Here is a 26,278-nt window from a genome sequence, read left to right on the forward strand (position 1 = left end):
AGTGCAGGAACTACAAACCTGCAGTGCCACACCCAGAGAAAGACTCAGGATTTTGGACGGTATCCTTTCTGGAGCTTTTTAAACCAAGAGACCCCAGGTACTTTGCTGACAGACTTCTCCTTTAAACACTCTACCTAATCTGCCTTTCCTTTTGCCGTTTTATCAGACCGATCTGGAGACTGTTCCGGGAGGATGTTTACAAAGGACTTTCAGTGTTGCTGAGAAAGGAAAGGATGGGAAAGATAGAGTTTCTGAAGGGCAGTCTCAGGGGCGGTGAGACTCAGACATAAAAAGGCCTTTCTTTAACTCCCAACGGGTTGTCTGTCCTAACAGGGTGGTGGACAGGACAGATGGCCACAGGGGTGAGAAGTCCCTCCTAATCCCTGGAGCCAGTACAGATTGTCTTTTGGTCTGGACTCTTGCTCTCACTGTAGAGGTCGTTACTCCAAGGTTAGAGCCCATGGCTCTACCTCCCCTTTATTCTGCTTCCGTTAGAATCATCGTATTTTTCCCAGCAGTGGAGGTCTGCGAGGGAGGAGATTGAAGTCACGTCTTAAAAGGTGATGGCTTGCTTACTCATGCTACATATCACTACATGACTGTGTTGCGGCAGCCATGTCAGAATAAATACATTTTTCAAGGGAGGGAGGGTTTCCTAGCACGTTATGATTACGCCTGTGACAGAGCCACAGACTGTGATACGGATTCAGCAGTCCTGAGCCTGTTAGGGTGTTTATAATCATTACCTCCAGGTTAGTTGCTTGAATTCATTGTGTAAGACAACTCCCCATACCAAGTATTTGACCAGAGGCATCTCTATTAAAGGATTCACGTTAGGACAATGGCTCTCAACTTTCCTGATGCCGTGGCCCTTCAGTACAGTTTCTCATGTTATGGTGACCCCCAACCACAAAAGTATTCTCATTGCTACTCCGTAACTGTAATTTCGCTGCAGCTATGAGCCATAATGTAAATACCTGATAATCAGGATATCTGATTTGTGATCCCTGTGAAAGGAGAGTCTTTTGATTCCCAAAGAGGTCGAGACCCATGGGTTGAGAACCTAAGTTTTAAGCTCCTTTTTGTCTCAGTTTCTGGACACCAGAACTTGTTTGGGGTTTTTTTGGTTTTTTGTTGTTGTTGTTTTTGGTTTTTTTTGCCTTTTTGTTTTGTTTTGGTTTTGGTTTTGTTGTTGTTGTTGTTGTTTGGTTTTTTTTTTGTTTGGTTTGATTTTTACCTTTCTTTCTTCCCCTAGAAGAACAATACTTCTTCAGTCAGCCTTGAGAAACATTTTTCTCTCGACTAAGAAAGACTTCATTTTATTCCAGTAAAAGATGAGTTTTCATCCTCATAATTAAGCAGGAGAGAGATGATTCCCAGCAAGCTGTGTGACTGTAGTTAATTTTAATTAACAGGCTTCATTTTGAGTTGTTAATCTCTATTTCTCCCATTTTTGTCATAGTTAGACACCAAATGGATTTCAGCAGTGAGGTTCCCCTCCCCCTTCAATGGACATTTCAAGTGTCTTATGGAGAAGAAAATGAATTTGTCCTTTTTTTTTTTTTTTTTTTTTTTTTTTTTAGTTATAGCCTTACTGTAATAGAAAAAGACTTTGTTCGTGGCAGCCTCTGAGTGGTGACAGACACTGTAAAGGAGACCTACAGCTTCCTTGCAAGCAAGTGGGTGACAGGGCATGGTTTCAGACGGAGGAGGGAGGACAATATTCCTTCCTGGGTTTAATCACCAGGGAAGCCACCCTAGTGCAAAGCTCCAGTCTTGGAGTCATTAGCATGAAAAGATTGGAGAGCCAAATTTTATTTTGAGGCTGTTCTCAACAATTTTTTTTAAAAGATAGATTATTTGTAGAGCAGATTTTGTTTTGTTTGGTTGTTTGTTGCTTTTAGAAGAAAAATCACGTATTTCAACATTTTGCCAACAAGATGGCTGGGAATGAGCCATATCTGAGCTAGAAGAAGGTTCACCACCCTGGTATCACTACTGGATGCTGTATGGTTGAAACCCTCACTCTGCCACCCACTCTGGGTTACTGGTGTCACTGAGGGGGAGAGGCAGAGTTTGAGTCAATAGAACACTGTACTGACTGAATGGGCCCAGAGGCCATCATGACAGAGTGTGTTGTTCCACCTGTCTCAATCAACAGTTTTCAATCAGAGGATACAGAGATGGCTCAGAAGGTCACCATGAGGCTTGTGGCCCAGGCTGTGGTCCTGAGCTTGAGTTTTATGACAGCAGAGAATATGTATAATCAGTCCAAGTGAATAAAGGAAGAGTTCCCAATTAAGTTTCATCCATGAGAGTAAGTCTACCACGGAGTCACCCCAACCCAGCTGAAAATGAGAAATCTTATTTCTCAACCCTTTATCGTCTGGACCCTTTGGAGCCAACATTTTGAGAACCTTTTGTCTACTGGTATGCTGTCTTTATTAAGTCATAAATCCATTTCCACTATTCATAACTATTAACAGCAGTGGTTTCCTTTTATTGAGGGCTAACTCTGAGTGTCCCCAGGACACTCTGAGCTAGCTGTGACTGTCCTTATTTACAGATCCAGGCTTCAGTGAGGTTATGGTGCTCTGCCAGAACCTCCTGAGAAGAAACTAGATCGTCTCAGAGCTTGCCCAGACCCGTTAACTATCAGGCCAGGTATTCCTCAGGACTCTTTTTGGGAGCTGGCATAACCCAGTCAGAAGCAGAGAGAGGAGGCCTGTCAGACCCATCACAGGTAGCCTAGGCTGGTCTTGAACCTGGTATAGATCTGGGAGTGACCCAGAACTCTTAATCTTGGCTGTCCCTCTAGAGTGTGCGACCATACCATGTTTAGTCAGCACTGGGAGTCTAATGTGAGACTCTGCATAAGTGAAGCAAGCACTCTGACAACTGACCACATCTCTAGCCCCCCCAAAGGCTGGAAGCATCTTAACCAGATGGGCAAAGACCAACAAGCTCTTTGTAGTTTTGACAACTACTCACTAACCCTACCTCTCTCTCTCTCATCCACCATCAACTCATCCACCTGTCAACTTGAGTGACCTGTAGAGGCCTGTGGGTTCAGTGACCACAGACTGCTTGTTACATTATGGACCAAGGACCCAGAGACTGGGGATCCTGGCTTCTCTACTGGCAGAGACCTGGAAAATAAGAAATAGAAAATAGAAAGTAACATGTAAAGGGAACAGGTTACTTTACAAAAATAAAAAATTAACTCTCTGTGTGTGTGTTGTTGTGCTTGAATGCAGGTGCCAAAGGACAACTTTCAGGAGTTGAGTTCCAAGGAGGAAATTCAGTTCACCATGCTTATGCAAGCGTCTACCCACCAAGCCATCTTATGGACAGAGCATCACATAGGCTGAACTGTCTCGCTAGCCCAGCATGTTGCTTCTTATTTTCCTTATTTTTCTAAAAAGTTTTCTTCTCTCTGCATTTGATTCCTGGCTGCTTATAATAAATGGTTAGAGAAATAGATATCAGAGAATCCTTTTTTTTTTTTTTTTTAATTCCTTGAGTTGTAAGATGCTACTAACAAGTGACTTGTTATCTCCCTGTGCTGAGTGCTTCCTTACACGCTGGAGCAAACCTTGGGACTTGGACCTACTAACCAAGCCAGGTAGGACCATCAGTCATTAGTGACATACTGACAAGTGCTTTCTCAGGCCTGAGGTTGGTTATAGACTGGAGGAATGAGACATTTCAATATTCTAACTGGGCCTGAAAAATTAATGTCCCAAGACCTTCGAACCAAGCAGATGGTGATAATAATGTTTGAAAACTCCATGAATCTACAGAGTCTCTCAGATGACAGAACCTGGGGGGTCCCTTCTCTGTTGACTATGAGCCATTGCAGTCTGGATTGGCCCTCTCTTGGACCCTGGGATCCCACAGGACTGAGTATACACTTGATACATTGAAGTCTGAAGGAAACAGCAGCTTTAATTAGGAACAATAAAGACCAGACTTTCCAGTGCCACAATGAAAGGAGACTGGTTAGCACGAAGAGGTTTATGGAAGGTGGGTGGAGGAGCCCCTCTCCTTGGAAACTCCTGAAAGCCACCATTTCCAATCAAAGTAGTCTCCTAGGAGAGGCAGGCTTCCTCTGACACAATGGCTCTTAGAGCCTTTCCAGGTGTGGTCTGGAGTTTGCTGAAGGGAGACAAGAATGTTGGCAGCTTGAAGAGAAAAGAAAACAACTGAGGCCCCTGTGAGGCTTGAGAGCCACCTGGCACATCCAGGCCTGAGTGCTTTTCCCTGCCTCTGTGTATGAAGGACCACACCCAACACTCTGTATCCCCTGCAGAGCTGACTCATAGACCTCAAATTCTCAAGTCCATAGTCCAAAGAAATCCCTCTCAAGCTGGTAATGAGTTAATCTAATATCTTTGTTCATAGTTGGAAACATTTCCACTAGACTCCAACAAGAAATAAGTATTATGTCATTAAGACACCAGAAACCAGTGGGATAGACGTCTGTGACTCGTTTTAGAGCTGACCTTGGGTTGAAAGCTTGTTCTCTGTGTACTTGAGGAGTAGCCTCTACTCAAGGCCATGCTAAGAAAAACTCCCATGTTGCAACCTGGAAGGATGTGTCAAAACACAACGCCTAAGTTTACCAGATGCTGAGGTGGATAAACCGGCAGCTGCCGCTTACGATCTCAGCTTTACCATTTCATTTGTTACAACAGCCCTGTGTTGAATTCATAATGGATGTTACAATAAGAACATATTTTTTAAAGGTATACACTAAACCCACTGGATCTGTGTGAAGTCTCGTTACTGGACCTTTAACAAAAAAGGTTTGGGGGTCTCCAAAATGTGGAAAGCCCATTCTCAGAATATTATAGTTTGGAAGCTGGCTATAATAATCTGAACCTGTGGTTCTAGCTATTCAGGCAGCTGAAGCAGGAAAATCACTTGAGTTGAGGAATTTCAGAACAACCCAGGCTACAGAGCCAGACTAACTTCTCCTCAAAAATAAATAAAATAATAATAAAATGAAGCAAGGCCATACCTTTTTATTCTTTCCTAGGTGCCCAGAATGCCACCTACCTAAGGACATGTCTTTTCCCTTATGACTGCATAGATAAGTAGGTCCCATGCCAGGTATGGTGGTACACACCTTTAATCCTGGCTCTAGGGAGGCATAAGCAGGGGGATCTCTGTGAATTTGAGGTCAGCCTGGTCTACAGAGTGAGTTCCAGGACAGCTTGAGCTACATAGTGAGACCCTCTCTAAGAAAGAAAGAAAGAAAAAAGAAAGAAAGAAAGAAAGAAAGAAAGAAAGAAAGAAAGAAAGAAAGAGGAAGGAGGAAGGAAGGGGAAGAAGAAGAGGAAGAGGAGGAAGAGGAGGAGGAGGAGGAAGAGGAGGAAGAGGAGGAAGAGGAGGAGAAGGAGGAGAGAACAAACTAGGTCCCAGCCTAGGAAATACTTAAGCAGGAACTGCTGACAGCGGTGAAGTGGGTGGGAGTGGGGGAGGTGGGGTGTGGTACCAGATTCCTTTTAGAGGCTCATCAGCCCTCATACCCACTAAAGGGACACATAAGGTCAAAAGCATCAGTTTATGCCCCCTAAGGCCTTTGTTGACTCTCCTCTTATGATTTCCAGATCTGGAAAACAGACTGGGAAAGGGCAGTCATCTGAAATGCTTTCCGGAATTGGGAATTGATTCTTTACACCAGCAGCCTGCACTTGTTAAAACGACTGACCAGGTCATGCCCACCTTGGTCCTCTCAGGCTCCCATAACAAATGACCACATCTTGGTGGCTTATAAACAACAGACAGTTATTTCCCACTGTGCTGGAGCCTGGGAGTTTGAAATCAAGCAGCCCATGATTCAGTGGCTGCAGGGACTCATGTTCTGCTCTCTTCAGCCCACATAAGGGCACTAATCTCTTTACGAGGTCTCTGCCGTCATATCCTACTACTGTCATTTGAGTGTTGGCATCCCCTCCCAAACTCCTGTTGGAACCCAGTCACCAGCACAGCATGGTTAACAGGAGGGCCTTTAGGGGGCAGGTCAGATACAAGAGCTGTTCCCCATAAGTGGGTTAGTCCCCTATGCAAAGGAGGAAACTGTCCATGCTTTTTTAACCTTCCAGTTTCTGCCCTGTGAAACCATGGTAACAAAGTACTATGTTGTATGTTGAGAGCCAAAGTCAGCTTTCACCGAGACTGGCAAGAACTTGATGATCTTGGACCTTCTATCTTCTGAGACCATGAGGAGGAAATCTGTCCTGTTCTCTCTCTCTCTCTCTCTCTCTCTCTCTCTCTCTCTCTCTCTCTCTCTCTCTGTTTGAAAAAGTCAGTAGACTCTTTATTGCTTCTGGGGGGGCTCAGGAGCTCTTGGTGGGGCGGATCCATTTCCTCTTCACCACCACAGGCTTCTGGCTTCGAAGGATGGCACCGGCCCTGTGGGTGACCACCATATGCAGATAAAGGTGGTATTTGTTCTTTCCCATCATGTGCCTGATGCTGCTGAGGGTAGCTCAAGCATTCTTGTTGATGGTGGTCTTCACGTAAGAAGTGACATGTTTTCACTGACCAAATCTGTGTTTCATAACCACCATGGCCCCTTTGCCATCAACAGTGGGCTTCACTCCAATGGTCTTTCGGTGAATTAGCTCGTTGTAGTGGAAGGAGTTCCGGGCCTTCAGATTATTGGACTCTGTGCTGTACGCCCGCTTACTCCTCTTGATCAAGAAACTGGAGCAGTTCCGAACAACCATCCATTGAAGATTCGAGGACGTGATGGCAACTCCTCTCCCTATGGCCGGAAATCTGTTCTTATAAATTACTCAGCCCCAGATACTATATCACAACAGCAGGAAAAGTCTAAGACCTAGGTACCTCACAGAGGTCTCACTTCTTTGAGAGTGCGTGCACAAACACACACACACACACTGACAAAGGCCTGTCCAAATGACCTGCACCATTTACAGGTCCAGAGAAGTCATCTAGTTTGACTTATCCAAGGTCATACCAGATATGATCCTTTAACTCTAGGTTTCCAAGTCTTTCCCCAGGTGATGCTGATCGGCTGTGAGGTGAAGGGTTACCCTCCACTCTGAAAGATGCTGATGGTAATTTACAATCCCAAAGTGGCTAATAGTAGAACTTAAAACGGTAATGAGGAAGCAATAGCAGTCTCGTAACACGACTGCTCCCCGGCGGGAACATTAAGCCTGATTTGATCACCCCCATTAGAGGTTTCAGCGGAGCGCCAAAGGGGCGTTTCTTAGGAATTTGCCTGATGGATGTGGCAGGGTTAGTGGCTAAAGATAAAGAGCCATCACCAAAATGTCTAAGTAGATGAAACTTATCAATTACCAGGATGTGAGGGTGTAAAAAACTACACATAAATTATTTCTGAAAGAAAGCAGTTATTTTAAAGATGATTTTTAATCATCGAGCCTTTTTTTTTTTCTCTTTCCCCTGCTTTGTCAGTCAAAAGGCGTCTGGAGTAGGTGGGTTTCACTTACTGGGTTAAGCGTTGGGTTTTATAATGTGAGCCACACCTACATGAAGAGCAGGAAGTCTGAAAGTCACCTCCAGCCATCTGACCTACTCCTTCATTTTCCAGATGAGGTGACTGTGATACAGGAAGGAGAAGAGGCTGTCAGGTCACATGGGAGAATGATCAGAAAGGGCTTGGAACATTCCTCCAGACTATGGTCCAAGATCTACCTGACCAGCAAGCACATGGAAGAGATGTTAGCTTATAGATGATTCTGCCAGGCTCCTCCTAGGGACCTACCAATGGCTTAGTCAACACCTGCCACCATTACCTACCACTAAGGTGTGGCATATAAAAGGACTACTCACCACCCCAGTTCGCTCTGTGTTCCCCGCCGGTCTCTCCCTCTTTCTGTCCTTCTCTGTCCTCATGGCTCTGCTCCTGTGTGTCTGTTTCTACCCCTTCTCCAGGCTCTCACTCCCTTCCTTCCCCCAAATAAAACCCCTTTATACCAGATCTATTGCATGGTGTAATTTCTCAGGGGGACACTGTGGCTGCATTATATTTCATAACGAGAGGTGTCCAAGCTATGAATTTTTGGAGCACAGTGAGGGTACAAAAATGCAAAGGAGCAGGGTCTATTTCCAGTGTCTATGTGCTTTACTGTTAAAAGAAATATACTTGTTATTTACCCAGTTCAAAAATAAAACAAAATAGGGCCAGTGAGCGGGCACAGCAAGTAAAGGCGCTGCTTGCCAAGTCTGAGACTGATCCCAGGACTGACATGGAGGAATGAGAGAAACAATTCTGCACACACGTACACTTCAATAGAGACTTTTACAATCAAACCAGGAAGGAAGACAAGAAAGGAAGGCACACAGGCAAAAGGGGAGGGACGAGATAAGTGTGTGTATGGTGGATAGGTACATATGTAAGTAGTTTATGTATGTGGGGTATGTGGCCCAAACTTACGAGATAGGAATAAAACAAATAATGATTACTAAACTAATTATATTTAATTAATGTTATTAATTAATATTAATTTAATACATTGTGATAAAATATTTGTTTTTTTCACTTGGCCAAAGCTCTTCAATTGTGTAACTCAGTTTTCTCTTTTTTTCCTCCCCTCAGACCTCATCCTATCTTTCTGCACGGTAGCCTGAGAACCACAGAGCAGAATCATAGCACGCCAGAGCGGGAAGCTCTCGGTCACCGCCAAGCCTGACCTTCCAGCCAACATAGAGACCCAGGGAGCCCTGGAAAAACAATAATTAACCATGGTAATTACAGGGTTCAAGGAAAAGGTGGGTCCTGCAGACACGGTGGGACCCCTTGTGTCTGAGTTTTATGAACTTTAATGCCTTTTTAAACTATTTTTTTAAGCTTGTTTACAAAACAATGGGGATCTATTATATTTTCATTAAATAAAGATTCACAGTATTTTTAGAAATCATGTCTATGTGGGAGGGGTATGTGTGCATGAGGGCAGATGTCAGAGGAGGCTGGAAGGTGTTGGATCCCCTGGGTCTGGAGTTGCAGGTGGTTGTGAGTTGCCCAGTGTGGGTGTGGGAAACTGGACTCAGGGCCTCGGTACAGTGTGTACTTTAATATAATAATAATAAGAATAATAATGCGAAGGACAATAATAATAATGTCTTACGATATAGCCCTGGCTGGCCTTTAACTTTCTAAGGCTGGCTTTGAACTTACAAAGATCCACTTGTTTCTGCCTCATGAGTTCTGAGATTAAACACAATGAGCTACCACACTCAGCAGCAAACTATATGCCTTAACCACTGAGCCATCTCTCCAGCCCCTCATTATGATGTTTTCATCACTCATATTCTCCTACTCTATCTTCCTACTACCCTCTAATGTGCCATGTCCTTCCTGCTGGTCCTCGTTATCCTCATCAAATAACCCCTTTTGTGTCACACACACACACACACACACACAAAGACACACAGACACACACACACAGACACACACATAGACACACACACAGACACACACATAGACACAGAGACACACACAGATACACACACAGACATACACACACACAGACACACATGCACGCACACTCTCACACATGTAATCTACACTCTGCACATAAGAGAAAACAAAGATATTAATTTTTAAAATTTTGCTTTTACATATAACCTCCATTGCATAGCGACAGACTGCCTCCCTGGCCCCGTCTCAGCATCTTTCTAAAACCTGGAGCTCCACTGCTGGACCAGCTTCCCTTTCCAGTGCTTTCCCATCTACAGAGTCCTTTCATGTCTGGCATGGCTCAAGAACTCAAACTCATCCCTGTTACAAACATTTGTGAGCTACCCAGTGTGGGCCAAGGTCACATGGACAGCAGCACCAATCCATGCTCTAAAGCCAGGTACACTCTTTCTTCTTAATGTGCTGCCTGTCTAGAGAGCAGCTGGTAGGTGGGTGTGAGCCAGGGGCCTCCGATTCAAGGATGAGAACTCTGAGAGGCTATTTGGCATTGATTTGGTACCCCATGGTATAGGCAGCATCTCTCATAAACTCTGAACATAAGAGAGTTCAGTGAGACACTAATTTCAGTGTTTCTTACAAAGGGAGAAGATTTAAGAACTCTTTCTCTCTCTGAAGTTCTGTACAACTCTGATGAGTGCTGAAACAGATGACCTGCAAGTACTATGGCATCCAGGGCTACCCTGGGCAGGAAGCCAGCCTTGCTCGTGATTTGAAGGGATTTAAACACACTTCAAAGTGAGGTTCGTAGGGTCTGGATGAAGCAAGAACAGAGAGAGAGAGAGAGAGAGAGAGAGAGAGAGAGAGAGAGAGAGAGAGAGAGAGAGACAAACACACAGAGAGAGAGAGAGACAGACACAGAGAGATAGAGACAGAGAGAGAGAGACAGAAAGAGACACAGAGAGAGAGAGACAGAGACACAGAGAGAGAGACTAGGAAAATCAAACTTCCAACCAGCATGGTGACACACTGTAGTTAGCCAGCAATCCACCTCTGGTCTCCAGGTTTAATGTTCAAAATCATAATAATATCATGGCCTCTAGATTCCATTCAATTCTGAAAAGCCAGTGTCTCCAGGCAGCTGGTGAGCTGGGCTCTCCTCTTGTTGGGGCTCCAGCAGTGATGTTGTCAGAGACCAGGATAACTAGAAGCAGAGAGAGCCCAGCTGGGGCATCAGGCCCCCACTGGAGTTTGCAGTGCTGGCGGTTAGAAAAAGTGTCTCCAACTTGTAAACACAGCAAATTCAATCTGGAAGTCATTGAGAAAACATAAACACGGAACCTCACGCAGTCCTGTTTACACTGTTCCAAGCCTGGTGAAAGCTGAGACTGCCGCGGAAGGGCTGGCTGGCGTTCCTCCCCTCGGGCACTGTGCTTTTAAAAATAAAACTCCAAGCGGTACACCCTATCATGAAGACCAGATTCCAACAGAGAGAGCACGGCTCACCAAAAGTGCATTATCTGGGCTGTTTTCTGCAGTTGCAGAAACTCGACTTTTGCGAAAAGCCTGGTTGTTTTGAAGTGGAAATTAACAGGACTGGATCAGTCCCTGGGACCACAGCCTCAGTGAAGAATAGGGCTTCACAGTTCCTGAATCTGGTCTGAACTGGAAGGGATTTGGAGCTGAATGTTTTCTTGGTCCCTGTCCTTTAACCAGTAAACAAAGGATTGGCTCAGATGGGAGTGGGGGGTGGGGGGGGAATCAATTCGGGCAGTGTGTTGATACCGGAGGGGAAAGCCTGACAGTGATTTGGTTAGTTTGGGTCTCCAGAGGCCTGTTGCTTCCAAGGTGTTCCCTGGATCTAACACTCTGGCCCAAGAATATTTGTTCAAAGTTTTGTTCTTGGTATAGATTCTGCAAACTTAGTGAATGAAAGGCTACACTACATGATTTTTCTCCCCTTCCTCTCTGTCTGTCTCTGTCTCTGTCTCTCTCTCCCTCCCCCTCCTTCCCCCCTCCCTCTAGGGTCTCCACTCTAGCTCTATCTGTCCTGAATGAAACTCACTATGTAGACCAGGCTGGCTTCAAACTAAAGGTTTGAGCCACCATGCCAGGCTAAACAGTATTTTGTTTTCTTGATTTTTAGATTTATATGGTTTTTGTTGTTGTTGGTTTGTTTGTCTGTGGGCTTTTTTGGTTTGGTTTGGTTTTTTGATACAGGGTCTCAGTATATAGCTCTGGCTATCCTGGAACTCACTCTGTAGAGAAGGCTGGCCACAAACACAGAGATCTGCCTGCCTCTGCCTCTTAAGTGCTGGGATTAAAGACATATGCTACTATACCTAGAAATACATTTGTGTGTGTGTGTGTGTGTGTGTGTGTGTATTCCTACATATTGCATATACATACATATATATATGTACACACATACACGCACACACACACATATTTGCCTGCATTTATGTCTATGAACCACTTTCTGTGCCTGGAGCCTGTAGAGGCCAAGACGAGGACATCAGAACCCCTAGAACTGGAGTTATATATGGTTGTGAGCTATGATGTGGGTACTGGGATTCAAACCTAGGTTCTTTGACTCAGCATCAAGTGGCCTTGACCACTGAGCCATCCCTCTAGCTATGGTTTCTCTAAAACTCAAGTCATTCTGACTAGGAGTCCATAGGTTCTTGTGTAACTGAAACAGCTCAGTACTGAGTAGTGAAGGGCTCCTTCTGGAGATTGTAGGCATATGAGGAATGAGGAACAGAGCGGGAGGGGCACAGAAGGTACCGGTGTGTGGAAGCAAGCTAGCAGCCCAGGAATGCTCATCAATTTCCAACCCTTGCTTTTAAGACCACAGCAGGCTGGCAACTCTCCTGCTCCAGGATTCCAGCCTCCTCCTCCCAAGGCTCTGCCTCTGTCCTGGGGACCTGGGGACAGAGTGCTTGGAGCCCCAGCCTTCTCTGCTAATTCTGCATGTCTCTCACTCCAATCTGCCCAACTTCAATCCTTTGTTTCTACTTCAGCTCTTCACCCCAACCCCAGCTCTCTTCCCTGTGGTATGATCACCCCTAGTGCAGAATGGTTGAGAGCATGCTCTTGAGGAAAGCCTACTTTCATTCCTGGAATCCTGGGTCAAGGAAGTCTGGAAGCCTGATCATGCTCCAAGAATAAGGGAGAGGGCGGTGTTGAGGTTGCACAATGAAAACAAGTCTCAATGCCCAGAGGTATATTCAACTGGGAGATGCTTGCCTAGCATGCTGAAGCCCTAGGTCCTAAACCCCACCCCTAGTACCACATAAACCAGGCGTGGTGGTCTGTGTCTGCACTCTTAGCACATGGGATGTGGAGGCAGGAGGACCACAAGTTTAAAGGTCACCTTTATAGCAAGATGGTAGCCAGCCTGAGCTATAAGAGACCCTGTTTCAAAAGAAGAAGAAGAAAAAAAGAACAAATTCTATCCTCTATAACTGATATACAAACTAGACAGAAGCATTTGCCATGTACCATGGTTCTCAATCTACAGGCTGCAACCCTTTTAGGGGTCTCTTACCAGATATCCTGTGTGTCAGGATACATAATGATTTATAACAGAAGCAAAATTATAGTTATGAAGTAGCAATGAAATAATTTTTTGTTGATGCTGCTCTTGTTTTGTTTGTATTTTTCAAGACAGGTTTTCTCTGTATAGCCTTGGCTATCCTGGAACTCATTCTGTAGACCAGACTGTCTTTGAACTCACAGAGATCTGCCTTCCTCTGTCTCCCAAGTGCTGGGATTAAAGGTGAGTGCCACCACTTAGCCTGCAACAAAATAATTTCATGGTAGGGGGTCACCACAACACAGGTAACTATATTACAGGGTAGAAACATTAGGAAGGTTGAGAACCACTAACCATGCTGAATTTAAACCCACAGGTGAGTTCAAAGTCATTCTCTCTCCTCGTTTCTCCTCAGCCAATGAAGAATAGCACCCCCATTCTATAGACGAGGAGCCCAAGGATCAATGATGTGTAGCCACGCGTGTCAAACATCCTCTGAACGTTCCTACTCTCACCATAGACAGACAGAAATTGTCCTGGTAACAGCTTTCCTGTTTCTTACAAGCTTGTTACCTTACAAGCTTGGGTTAACAATGGACTGCACCTTGCAACATTCTTCTGGGTTGAGGCCCATTGTTTTTGTTCACTGGTCCTTAAAGCATTTTCAAAGACTCAAAGATGATAAACAATCTCCTTATTTTTCTTCCTCTTCAACGTTTGAAAGTTTCTGAGATAAATCCAAGGACTGGTAGAACCATTTAAATTCTCCAGGGCTTTTTGAGGGGGAGAACGGTTGTGTCTTTGTGCTTTAGTGCTGAGATTTCCTAAGGCTGGGTCTTTACTCTCTGATTTGTCTCCTGACCTGGTTTCTGGCTCAATCTCCACCTCCAACAGGGTAGGGGAATCCACCAGTGTCAACTTCCTTGTTTCCTTGGAGACAGAGGCAGCAAACCTACAAGCATGACCGTAGTCACTCAAACATTTATTGAGAAGCTACAGTTTGCTACATTATTCTGGGCATCTGGGAATGCAATTTTAAGGCCCCTCCCTGCCCCTCAGAGTTACTGTCTCGGGGATGCAGAGAGCAGTACAGCAGGCGATAAACGGGAATATTAACACCATTTCTGGTGATGCTGTGTAGTACCAAGGAGACAGGAGGACAAAAGGGACATTCTCCTTCCATCCCTGGGAGCCCCAGGACATGAACCACAGGGCTTGGGCTCTGTTCTAATGCCATCTCCTTGGTCTTTTTCAGCATTAGGACCATACAGGGAGCAGGGGACAATAAACATGACTATGCATTGACAGGTGTGCCCATCCAAAAGAGAGGCACACCAAAGAGGCCTCACCTTACAAAGGACAGCCTGTGGCCCTACCTGTGTTACACAATGCGGTAAGCTGTAGCCTGCACTGGTTGGGGAAGCAGCAAATGGATTCTCCTGCTTAAGTGATCTATGACAGCTGGTAAACACCGGCTGCCCTGTCCCCTCTCACCGTGCCCTGCTAGCCCAGCACCCTAGCTTCATGTCTGGGAAGCCTGCCTCCCCATCGCTAGCTACCAAAGGATAACCTGGGCCAGCAGAGGACCCCTCAGAACCAATGCCAGCATCTCAGGTTGACATCTAGTGCTGATAGACATGATTTGGGGAGTTGAGCTCTCATCCTCGCCCCCCCCCCCCACCTCCACCCACAATCCTTTCTGTCTACTCCTCGTGGCCTGTCCTCCTGTGAGCAGGTTTTAGCAGGTTCTATCAGAAAACTGTGCTTATTCTATAGCTCAATAGTTATAAATCTGGTTGCTTCAACAAATGTGTAGATACACAAAAAAATAGGACAGAGATACTGACTACAGCATTGTTTATAGCAAGAAGAGAAATAGCCGTAAAGACCAGGATAAGCACATGGTTAAAAATGGCCCGTCAGTTAGTTTCCTGTTAAACTAACAGCGTTCTTGAGACTGGACGGTTTATAAAGACATTTATTTAGCTTGTGGTTCTGCAGATAGAAGACCCAAGAACATACTGCCAGTGTCTGGTGGTGTCAAAACAGATGGAAATTGGAAGGGTAAATGGGTGTAGGAAGAAGCAAAGCACAGGGGCAGCCCTGCTTTCTACCAATCCACTCTCAAGGTGGCTTAGTCCTGTGGAGTCAGGCTCTTAAACCGGGAAGACTCACACGGGGAAGGCACCTGGCCTTCTCAATAGCCTGGTGATATCTGCAAAGCCAGGCCTCCCCCACACCACCTCAATGCCCATAGAGTTTCAGTTTGAGTTGGGAATAACAGAGCCAAGCTCCAGCAGCCTGGGTCCATGAGATACTATGTAGCAATTTTAGGGAAGACCTTTACAAAGAGCGCAGGAAGTAATAGTGAAGTGATTGACAAATTCCAGAGGTAGGGAATTTCTGGTCATGTTAGATGAGCCTGGGCTCTGCTTCTTCACTCTCCACGGCTCTAACCTGTGGTACCCAGACTTTCAGAGCACTGGTGGGTCTTACAGTGAGGCAGCGTGGGTCGGAGGAAAGGAAGGAGGAGTCTCCTGTCCCTGTAGCCATCCACACACATCCTGAAGGAACCTCTGAGGTTTGTGCCATCCAGGGCTCACCCTTAGAGCTGGCTCAAAGTCACCGACCCAACGCCAAGGGTGTTCCCCAAATGGCAAGGAGCTGAGTTGAGGGAAGAGCAAAATGTGACAGCCACAGTCTACAAAGTTTGGGAATCTCCAGGGCAGAGGATGAGGCTGGCTGGCAGGAATAGATGTCAGTCCTTGTTATCACTAGAAGGACAGGCATCAGAAGTATCTGGGTGGGATTTCCCAGAATTTAGAGAGTGATCACTAACTAAATTACCCTGGAAGAGTTTGGAGGAGTTACGGCAAAGCCATACCATAGCCTTTGGGGAAAATTTAAGCAAGACTCAAAAATCCTAGTGAATAAGAGCGATAATATTTTAATTCAATAGTTTTATAAATAAAAATTAACAGCAACACTCATAATGTATAATATACTATTGGGTAACAACAAGATTTGGGTTTTTTTCTTTTCTTTATTCTCCAGTGTAGCTCAGGATGGCTCTAGGTAACATGTTATCAGGTCCCAACACTATAATGCTTTAAAAAGAAAAAAATTCATAGGAGAAGGAATTGGTGTAGGGTAGACATTGCAGGGTTTTCTTCAGCACTGACAGATGTACTCAGGTCTCTCTTCCTTTATCTAGCATAGGAATGGAGGGCAGGCAGATCGTATGCTAAGAAAGCATATGTGCTCAGGGCCGAGTCCACCAAGTTGAGCCTTCCATTGACTTCTCCACATTAAGTGGATGGGATCGGGAGAGAGGCAAGAAATTGCTCACTGCATGCCCAGTCTGGGTGGTAGATTACACTCGCCACTGGTCCAGCCTTTCCCTGGGGGTCAGCCCACTCTCTACTTCACTCACTGTCTCTCCTGCAGCGTGCTAAGAAGTTTCAGGATAGGAAATGCTGGTGACACTGGAGAACCTGACAGGGGAAAGGAGGAAGAAGAGGAACAGAAAGGCTGAAGGGGATAAAGGAGAGAGAATATGAGGAAGAGCCATGGCTGCAGCTCAGTGTGAAACATCCAATTAACACAGCAGAAGGAGGGAGGTAGAGGGAAGTGGTGGAGCCTGGGGAGGGGGGAGGGAGGGAGAGGGAAGTGGTGACTACACAGGGAGTGGGGAGGGAGGAACATCAGAGTAAAGGCTGTGCAAGTCTGATGACCTGAGTTCAATTCCTGGATCCACATAAAACATAGGAGAGAATCAAATCCACAGAATTGCCCTCTGACCTCCAGAGCACCGTGGCAATGCCCCTGCCCATGCCCAGTTATACACACACACACACACACACACACACACACACACTGAATGAATGTTTTATAAGGATTCCTGACTAAAGGAAATAACTGTTGAAAGAAAAGGGGTTGAGGAAAGATGGCAGGACTGTGGAGTTTAGGTGGAACCCTGCTAACTGATTTGCTGTCACCTGAACCTTTTCAGCTGTCATGACTGGTCTTGGACAAACAACAACCCAGACAAGAAAGGGGACTTGGAGATGACTGCAAATGAAGAAGCCAGCAGAGCAAGGGACAGAGATTCTGTGGAGAATGCTTTCTGCACGCAGATGTGAAGGTGGTTGCCAGGAGCGAGACAATCTCTCTGTAAGTTCCGAGGGTGCTGCAGTCCCTTCCCTGTCTATGGGGCCATTCCCAAGCTCTGGACTGAGGAGCAGCTAAACTCTGTGGATCCTTGAGATATTTTCTCCAAAAACACACCCTCTGCTACTGCTAGGAAACTGTCGCCATCACTTTGTGTGCTAGGGACATGTTGTGGGAGTAGCCCAGCATCAAGACTCAGGAGTTTGTCCATTCATTTGGGAGGATCACAACCTCTTCCCAGACCTTAGGCTTTACATCTATAAATGAGGAGACACCCAGACAGGTGAGCTTCCCAGTGTCTGCAGCTACATCCTGTTATTCTCCAAGGACAAGGGTGACACTGGAGTCCTGACTGCACAGTAAAGGAATCCCCCAGGCTGGTGCTGATAGTGCCCAACCCTGCGGTGTCATCATCACTGGGCTTAAATGACCTCCGATGTCCTTTCTGGCCCAGAGACACTCACTTAAAAAGATTGCTATAAATTACATCAGAGTCTCCTGGGGATGAAGCTTTCATTTAAATGACATGGAAAAAGAGGGCAAAGCAACTTAAATTTAAGAACTGGTTCCAAAATGTAACCCTTGCGACAGAGGGAAATACAATCCACATAAAACAAACTGACTTGAAAAAGTGAGTTCTTTCCCTTTAATTTCCCTTTCACTTCAACTCCCTGCATATCCACAGGAAGGGTAAGAGGGCCAGGGAGGGAGGGAGGGAGGGAAGTTCTTCTCCCCTGAGCTGTACTAAAGTGATTTATTGTGTAGGTCACAGCTGCCCCTGTCTGGGCCTGCTATAGTTCGTTAAGCTCCACTAAGCTTAGGTGTTATGGGTTCCTTCTCTGGAACATTAGTGTTGAAGGAAAGAAGAAAAGGAGGAAGGAGAAGGAGGAGGAAGAGGAAGAGGAAAAGGAAGAGGAAGAGGAAAAAGCCGGGTGCTTTTTTTAAGCTACGGAGCTGCCTCCAGCCCAATCTAAATCCTGGGACAAACAGTTGTCTTCCTTTTTTATTGAGGCTGCTGGTGTTCCTGGCTTTCTCTGCCCCATTGCTCAGTGTTTGCTTATGGCAGTGAAGTAGAAAATTGTCATGTCTGTAACTGTGACTGGTTTGCTGATTGTGTGACCACCTGGTTGGCAGGATGCAGGACAAAGACAGTAAATCCCCCTGGGAGGCTGGAGGAAGAAGAGGAGAAGGGGAAGTTGGAGTGGCTTTTGTTTGCTTGCTGTTGTGCAAAGAATCATGGGAAGTTGTAATCACTCTAATTGGGATGGTGGAGCACAAGTTCACACTTGAAATGCCCTGACACTGAGGAATTTCTCAATAAACAACTTTATACTTGATTTGCCATGTTTGAAGCTGGATGTGCAGTTTCCAGATGTTTTCCGAAAGGACCCCGAGTTTCCCAGGTCCACACACTGCCTCAAGACATCCCTCTGGCCTGCAGAGACACACAGCTGTTTTAGCCAAAAAATTATTTTATTTTAATTTTATAAAATGCCACATTCAACATGAACCTTTCATCCAGAGAGACCCTATGATGTTCAAAGGATTCAGACTTACCAGCTCCCACCCCCACCTTCTGGAGTCATACGCAGAAAATATTTAGCATCTGTACTGCACTACCACCCAAATGCTCTAAATTGAAGGAAGATGTATTTTTTACACTAAATTACTGAAGGGATTTTCAGAGGACGGCTCAGGTTGCTGGGCTGGGCCTGATATTACTGCAGGAAAATCCTTCTATTAGACAAAGCACAAGGGAATATGGCTCCCTCATATAAGCCCTTCCCTTTCATCTTGCCTTAGAGATGACATTACAGTCTACCTTTTCCTAACGCTCAACTGAGATAGGTTGTTAATAATAATAATTAGTAATTAGTATTAATAGGGCTGGAGAGATGGCTCAGCGGTTAAGGGCACTGGCTGCTCTTCCAGAGGTCCTGAGTTCAACTCCCAGCAACCACATGGTGGCTCACAACCATCTGTAATGGGATCTGATGCCCTCTTATAGTGTGTCTGAAGACAGCTACAGTGTACTCATATAAATGAAAATAAAATAAATAAATCTTTAAAAATTGCTATTAATAATAATAATTAATAAGTGTTATAGATAGTAATACCTGACTTTACTAGGTGCTTGCTCCATGCCAGCCCTTGAGCTCAATGCTCAGTGAATATGATCTCCTTTCATCTTCATAGCAACCTTAGGGAGGAAAATTATTAGTACCCATTCCCATTTGTAAAGAAAAAAGAATGCAATTCATATAGTATAGGTGCTGAGTCAGAGGCCCATTAGATTTGTGTGACTCGGCACCCATGCTCTTTGTCACCTTGCTCCACTTGTCACTGAAGAATATGTCACTACAGGGAATCTTACCAGACCTGTCAGGGTAGAACTGTTAGATTGCAGTTGGAGGAGAGAGATGAATAACCCACACCCACACTCTGTATCCTCGCACTATCTGAACCCACTGCCTTGGGCTCTCCCAGCTTTATCCCAGGTGTTGAGGACAGAATTCCTTGGTGAATTCCAAGATTCCAAGGTTCCTGGCCACTGCTGTGCACATGCCTTCGGCAAATTTGATAATCTTAGGTCTGGGGGAAATCATAAAAAAACTCTAAGGCCTGAGAGATGGCTCAGGGGTTAAGAGCACTGACTGCTCTTCCAAAGGTCCTGAGTTCAATTCCCAGCAACCACATGGTGGCTCACAACCATCTGTAATGGGATCCGATGCCCTCTATTGATGTGTTTGAGGAGAGCTACAGTGTACTCATCATATACATTAAATAAATAAAATTAAAAAAAAAAAACACTCTATAGAGGCATAGAAATTGACTTGGAAGTCAGCAGAGTGGCCCTGACTTTACCAAGGAAGGAGAGAGAGAGAGAGAGAGAGAGAGAGAGAGAGAGAGAGAGAGAGAGAAGCAATGTAAAGCAGATAAAGTGTCTGGTGTGTGTGACTTCTAAAGAGGCCCTCCAGCTGATGAGGAGGTGCTCTGGATATGTGTAGAAAGAGGTTCAGTCTGTGGAGATCTGAATCACAGCCTTTGAGGCCCCAAGCAGAGAACTAGCCACACTGTGTGCCCATTAACAGGTAAGTTAACACAGACCTGATACTACAGCCATCTCTTCCCAGAAGTCAGAGGAGCAAGGATAGCAGCCAGGTGGCCACAGCAGCCAGCAGAGTATGGTACGGCATTTGGAGCTAGGGAAAGGTCTGGATGCTGGACGTAGTGGTCCCCACACTTGACACTGTGACCCCTTGAATAGTTTGTCTTGCATCTCTGTTTGAAACATTTTTGCCTTTAGCAGCAGTGGTGATGCATTGCTGACCACATTCAGATGGGGGCCCTTCCTGTAGGTTGTTTTTTGCCCAAGGCTATTATCAGTTTAGAACAGTGGTTCTCAACCTGTGGGTCACTATCCCTTGAGGATCGCATATCAGAGATCCAGCGTATCAGCTACCCACACTGCAATCCATAACAGTAACAAAATTACAGTTGTGAAGTAGTAACAAAACTAATGTTGTGGTTGGGGGTCACCACAATATGAGAAACTATATTAAAGGGTCACAGTGTTCAGAAGGTTGAGCACTACTGGTTTAGAAGATTCTTGATGAAGGGGACAAGATAGCACAATATTGGTGGGGCAGCTGCACAGTGGGTAAGTAGACTTTCTCAGGTCAAGTAAACCAGGCTCACTAGAAGAACTTCTGGACTTAGCTAGGGGCCAGGGAGGCCTGAAGAACCTCAGTCCCTCTTCAGGCCATCCAAGTGGGACTGTGCATACTTTAAGACCCCTCAGGGAGCAGTTACTGACATGAACACAAACCCGGGCCTCTGTCTAGGCAACGGAGATCCCCTCTAAAATTCCCTCATAATTTACTTTAAAAGTTCAGCAATCCAGCACACAGGCGAGCCAGACCACAGAACTCTCACTTGGCAAGAGATAACGCCCTTTCTAAGACAGCTGGCTCCTTTACACGTTTGAACAAACTGGCATTATCCATGAGAGCTAATGGTCTGAAGTCAGGCTTAAAACTCAGCAAAAATAAACTCTCCAAGAAAGTTCTGGCACTCACCCGTCATCGCAGGAAAGTTATCCAAGTAGTAGTCTCTTTCTGTACGCCTATCGCCATTGCTCAGTCTGGGGAAGGTCCTGTTCTGGACTTGAATTGATCACACACACACACACACACACACACACACACACACACGCATACACACACAAACATACACATGCACACACACATACACACATTCACACACATATACACATACACATGCACACATACGAGGAAACAGGGAGAGCATACTTAGCCAGAGCTTTCAAGAGTTCTTTGGAAAGTCCATGGTCTTATTTTAACAAAATAGACACGGAGCTTCCTACTTAAATGTTATTCTACAAGAAGAACTCAAGACGTCTTACCTTGGTCACTGGGTCAATGAGACATATTTGTGAGTGGAAAAAGTGGGATCCAGGGACTCCTTCACATGGTCTGTGACACAGTGTTCTCCCTCTTCTCCTTTTTTAGGTCATCAGAATGCGCACATTCAAATTAGCTGCGTTTACAAATCCCATGAGTGGACTCTTGTATGACAGCCACTCTGGCAGACACAGTAGACCCAATCCCTTCATTACAGGCAGCTCAGAGCCGAGAGCGGATGTCTTCTACTTGCTTCTGAAGATGCACAGCTCCAGGCGTTCTGTGACACACCGGGGCCTCTCCAATGGCCCTTTCTTACATAGTACATCACCCCAACTGTACAGGGAGGAGACAACAATCCTTTGTGTATCTGTGGTACAGGGAATGGAAGTGTTCAGCTCCCTGTTTCAGTTACAGTCACACGGAGTCCTGCTGGAGCTTTGAGAGCAGCCCAGGAATCTCTCTCTTGCTATAGTGTCAAGGCCTCTTCATGTCACAGCCTCTCTGTGTCACCCCTCTTTAAGGGATGGTTTGCTTTCCTCCCAGCCTGGCTGTCTCCAGAAGTCAGACTCTTTACACGACAGCCTAAGGATCTGAAGGCAAGAATCCTAAGAGAATCAGACAGAAGTGACATCATCTTTTGTCCCAAAATTAGAAGTCACAGTATTACTCGCTCTTGTTCAAGTTCTATAGGAAGAGGAACATTGGGAGAAGAAAGGCCATCATAACCATCTTTGGAAAGAATGTACTCTACAATAGCATCCCATGGAAAACCTGGTGCCACATCTGAACTGTGATAACTCAGAGAAGAGACCATGAAGACACCCCTTTAAGAAGTTGTAGAGGGCCTTCCGGTCTGCACTGAGCAGATCCTGGGCTTCAGCTCTGCACCCAATCTCACAAAATACAGAGGAGGTGGGGCTCCCAGGAGCTCTAACCCCAGCAGTATCTTAGGAAAGGAGGCAGCAACACCCGCCCCAAATAGGGAGTAACTGGAACACACTGGGACCCAGGAATTCACTCCTGACCCGGGGCACTGGTTCCTTCCCGTCTGCGCCCAAGCACTGAGCAGATCCTTGGACTCAACTCTAACCCAAGCAGCAACACCCACCCCACTCAGTTCTGACACAACCAAAATAATAGAAACTCACAGACCACATGAAGCTCATGAAAAAGGAAGACCAAAATGTGGGTGCTTCAGTCCTTTTTCTTCTTCTTTTTGTTGTTGTTGTTGGTTTTGTTTTTGTTTTTCCTGAGACAGGGTTTTTCTATATAGCCTAGGCTGTCCGGGAACTCACTCTGTAGACCAGACTGGCCTCGAACTCAGAAATCTGCCAAGTGCTGGGATTAAAGGCGTGTATCACCACTGCCCGGCTACTTCAGTTCTTAGAAGGAGTAACAGAATACTCATGGGAGCAAATATGGAGACAAAGCGTGGGTCAGAAACTGAAGGAGAGGTTGTCTGGAGACTGTCCCACCTGGGTATCCATCCCATGTGCTGTCACCAAAGGTAGACACTGATGTGGATGCCAGGATGTGCATGCTGACAGGAACCTGATATAGCTGTCTCCTTTGAGGTCTGCCAGAGCCTGACATATTCAGAGGTGGATGCTCACAGCTAACCATTGAACTGATCAAGGGTTCCCAATGGAGGAGTGAGAGAGAAGACTGAAGGAGCTGAAAGAGTTTGTGGCCCCATGGGGAGAGCAACAATACCAACCAACCAGAGCTCCCAGGGTCTAAACCACCAGCCTGGGAGCACATAGGGAGAGACCCATGGCTCCAGCTTTATATGTAGGGGAGGATGGCCTTGTCGGGCATAGGTAGGAGAGGAAGTGCTTGGTCTAGTGAAGGCTGGATGCCCCAGTGTGGGGGAATTCTGGGTGGGGAGGTGGAAGTGGGTGGGTGGGTGGGGGAACATCCTCATAGAAGCAGGAGGAGGAGGAGGAGGGATGGGATGGGGGTTCCTGGGTGGGAGAGAAATGGGGAAAGGGGATCTAATCTGAAATATAAATAAGAAATTGCAGAGGCAGGGAAAACAAAACCAAAAGCTAGGCATGACAGACTGTTTGTAACAGAAGAATTATCAGTGCTTTGAGTCAGAAGCAATAAGATACAACAGGAATGATATTGGATGAAGCCGCCAGAGGAAAGTCCTGGAGAGCAGAAAGCTGCAGCAGGTGTCACACTGCCCCTCCCCTCAGTTTCCGCAGATCCCTAAGGGCTGAGACTGACAAGCAATCCTAAGGTCTGATGTCCCAGGGACCAACCATTGCAAAAGGAGCAGGGTGGGGGAAAGTAGAGAAGCCACAGGAGATAGATGTCTAGTAGGTGTTCATAGTGTGAGAGAGACTAAAAGTCCAAGCTTTGGACATGTGTAGCATAGGTTACTACTGCAGGAGGGAGATTCTGAGTGTTCCAGCAATATAGACAAGGTGCAGGAAGGAGCTGATAACATCCACATCTCACTGGTTGCTGGGCCCCAGTCTGTATTTGGGGGACTTGTGGATAGAATCTGTAACTGAGTCCCAGGCTGTGGAAAAGGTGTTAAACACCTGAGCAATATATAGACCAAGACTACATAGAATTGCCAGTGCTAACAGGACTTACTTGCCCTTGATAGACGGTCCATGATTATAGCTGCTTGTACTCTAATGCTAACTTGGTCCCCAAAAAATTTGCAAGAGAGGATCTGCAGGTTGCTTCTGGGAACCAGCCCCCCGTAAATTCTGATTGGTAAATGAAGATGCCAGTAATTAATAGTTGGGGAGGAGAGACAGAGACAGGGTTTAGTGTTCCAGGGCTTAGAGGAAGGAGAAGGAGGGAGACACCATGCCTGGGGTGTATGCAAGAAAGAGAAGCAGAGCCACCATGTAAGGGGCCAAGGAAATGTGGCCCAGAGGGCTGCTCAATTGGGTCAATAGCAGCCAAGATCGAACTTAGAAATTAGTGAGTACTAACTTAGAAATATTGGTGGGAGGTAGATTCTAACAACATAGAGGGTAGGGAGTTGCCCAGCTATTGTGCTGCCTAAGGCATATTAAAATATAAAGACTGTGTGTTTGTCTTTCTTTTGGGAACATAAACCATTGAGGTGGGTAGTAGCCCCACGCCGGGACTTATTTATAAATATTTAATACTTCATGTGGTGTTCCAAGAGCAAGAGTGATCCATGTGACTCTTTGACATAGCAAAGTGAAGGAGCAATGAACACTTGCTGGAGTGGTAACTACAGTGCTTCTCTGCTACCAGTGAGTATCAGTAGAGTATGTGTGATTCTTCTGGCTGATTCTTCTCTGTCTAAGCGGCAGCTCCAAGGCTGGCTCTTTTATCTTAAAGAATATACCCCTCCCTTCCCTCAATAGTCCCCAAACTCCCATTTTCCTCAGTCTAGAGAACCTTCATCTAGTTAGTGAGTAAGGAAGTCTGGATTTTAGTCTGTTTTATAAGACATAAAATATGAACTCAAAAGTCTAGTTTTGTAACTCTATATTCTTGACTTCTGAAATTCAAAAGCCAAAATCTAACACAGATATTCTCTCCATTCTGCATTTCTTATGTCCCTTACTGGAGGCAGATGTCATAAAATTTAGCCCTAGTAGTTTCCAGGGCTAGTGAGTGTCACAAAGCATTTATTGCTGGTGGTATTATATAGAGTGGGATGTCTCAGTGGAAAATATTAACCAATCATGATTTAAACCAAGAGATTCAAGAACCTAAAAGATTGCCTACAGAAGGGATTAAGACCATGACCACCTTACTCTTTGAAGAGCCAGTAGTAAACTTTCAACAGGAAGAGACAAAAGAAGCATTTGGAGCAGACTGAAGAGAATGAAATAGACATTAAAGCATATTCAAACCAGAAAGTATGATTTGCAAGATGCAGACATACTTGTATTACAAGAAACACATTCTAGAAGGACAAAGTCAGCCAGGTCATAAAGAATCTTATAGGAAGTACCTCACTGTGCATTGGAAACCCTCCAAAGGACACACTTCAGCAGGGTACTGAGTCTGGGCTGTGCTTTAGAACAATCAACTCATAACATTGTCTAGGGCACAGAGACTGTGGTTCTGGTAAAGGGCACAGAAGAGACCCACCTGAGTTCCCTGTATGAGGCTTCCATCATTACCTGGTTTGTACGTCTATTTCAGCTGTGGCCACTTCCTGAGCCTAGACCTGTGTTTCAAATTCCCCATAGGCATGCCCACCTACATGTACCAAGAACTTTCTTTTTTTAACTTAGTGCAATGCACCTGGGGTGGATCTTAGCATTCCTCCTCCACAAACCCACATCCTGGCTTAGCTTTCTGCCCACTAACTTCTCCTAGATGTACTGTAGGCTCTAGGACTGAAAAACCACTACCCTGATATCAGCTGATTCACTCCTCCTCTCCAACTTCATGGCCCCCTCCATTCTCCACATGCTTACCACCTTACACACTCTTTTCTTTTCTCCAAGGTACTAGGTATCAAAACCAATCCCCAGGCATCCTAGGAAAGTGATCCACTACTGAGATACACCCATGACCCCTTTTTACATTATTTTGAAACAGTCTCCTTAAGCATTCCAAGTCAACCTCAAGCTTTTAACCCCTTGACCCCAGACTCCTTAATATCTGAGATTATAGGGGTGGACCACTATGTCCAGCTACCAAATACTCTTGAATCTCTCTTCTCCTCCCTTCTATATAATGCATCTTTCTTGTTTGTTTGTCTTGAGCTAC

General features: G+C 45.5%; 1 pseudogene; it reads right to left on the bottom strand.

The window, feature by feature from the left end:
• Window positions 1-6,344: 6,344 nt before the first annotated feature.
• LOC117718017 (large ribosomal subunit protein eL28 pseudogene) lies at window positions 6,345-21,212 on the bottom strand (annotated as a pseudogene).
• Between the last annotated feature and the right edge of the window lie 5,066 nt (window positions 21,213-26,278).

This window comes from Arvicanthis niloticus, chromosome 12 (genome assembly GCF_011762505.2).
Source record: "Arvicanthis niloticus isolate mArvNil1 chromosome 12, mArvNil1.pat.X, whole genome shotgun sequence".
Taxonomy (NCBI): Eukaryota; Metazoa; Chordata; class Mammalia; order Rodentia; family Muridae; genus Arvicanthis; species Arvicanthis niloticus.